General features: G+C 51.3%; 1 protein-coding gene across 1 annotated transcript in view; it reads left to right on the top strand.

Annotated features, from left to right (window-relative positions):
- Positions 1 to 1,287, top strand: part of SPATS2 (spermatogenesis associated, serine-rich 2) — a gene marked incomplete at both ends in the record, with an annotated part of 8,991 nt that overhangs the window by 3,747 nt on the left and 3,957 nt on the right. The gene's annotated exons all lie outside the window — the stretch shown is intronic.

The following is a 1,287-nucleotide window of genomic DNA, read 5'->3' as shown; positions in this document are numbered from 1 at the left end:
GTGAATTCGTTTTAGATGCAGGTAACACGAGGAACTCACCCCATAACACCCCCCCTATCAGCCAGGTCTTGGTGTCCCCTGTGCTGGGAGGAGAACAGGGGAGCTCAGGGTGTAGATGGGTCCTTTAGAAGCAAACATTCATCTCTGAAATCTTCAAAACAAGGCAGAGAGGCTCCTTCTGAAGGTGTAAGTACACATCAAAGAGCGTCCTGTGCAGCTCTGCCTCCCCCATTTCAAGCTGAGCTGTTGGTGCTGTGTGTGATGTTCCCTGCCAGTGTAACAGGGTGGGTTGGGGTGGTTTTTTTTTAACAAACATCTTTATTGGTTTGGAAAAGTGCTTTAAGGTGATGTTCTGAGGGCCTCGCACCAGAGACACTGGCTGTCTTGGCTGCTTGAATCTATTACTGAGAAATTGTTCTTGGTTATACAAATATTATTGCTTTTGGGTAAAGAAAGAGTCATCAGAAGTGGCACAGAGAGTTCTCCCTGCCCGAAGTGAGGAAGGTTTGACAAGGAGCTAAAATGCTGTGATCACAAGGGAAGGATGTGAGGCGGTGCTTGGCAGACTTGCAGGCCTGGGTCAGAAACTGCATCTGAGAAGAGTCTGTGGCCTCAGGGGCTGGAGTGGTCAGTGGAGAGGACACAGGGCAAGAAAGAGTCATCAGAAGTGGCACAGAGAGTTCTCCCTGCCCGAAGTGAGGAAGGTTTGACAAGGAGCTAAAATGCTGTGATCACAAGGGAAGGATGTGAGGCGGTGCTTGGCAGACTTGCAGGCCTGGGTCAGAAACTGCATCTGAGAAGAGTCTGTGGCCTCAGGGGCTGGAGTGGTCAGTGGAGAGGACACAGGGCACTGGGTTCTGAAGAATTTGGGACATTGGGAGCCAGGTTCTGAAGCCTTTTAGACGTAGGGAGCTGGGTTCCAAGGCCTTTGGGACGATGTGAGCTGGATTCCAAAGCCTTTGGGATGTCAGGAGCTGGGTTCTGAAGCCTTTGGGAAGTTTGGAGCAGGGTTCTGAAGCCTTTGAGATGTAGGGAGCTGGGTTTCGAAGCCTTTGGGATGTTGGGAGCCAGGTTCCAAAGCTTTTGGGATATTAGGAGCTGGGTTCTGAAGCCTTTAGGATGTTGGGAGCTGGGTTCTGAAGCCTTTGGGATGTTGGGAGCCAGGTTCCAAAGCCTTTGGGACATTGGGAGCCAGGTTCTGAACCCTTTGGGACATTGGGAGCCAGGTTCTGAACCCTTTGGGACATCAGGAGCTGGGTTCCAAAGCCTTTGGGATGTTGGGAGCCA

The sequence above is a fragment of the Merops nubicus genome, unplaced genomic scaffold (genome assembly GCF_000691845.1).
Source record: "Merops nubicus isolate BGI_N331 unplaced genomic scaffold, ASM69184v1 scaffold29070, whole genome shotgun sequence".
Lineage (NCBI taxonomy): Eukaryota > Metazoa > Chordata > Aves > Coraciiformes > Meropidae > Merops > Merops nubicus.
The sequence above is the reverse complement of the archived record's forward strand: the minus strand, read 5'-3'. Positions and strand labels throughout refer to the sequence as shown.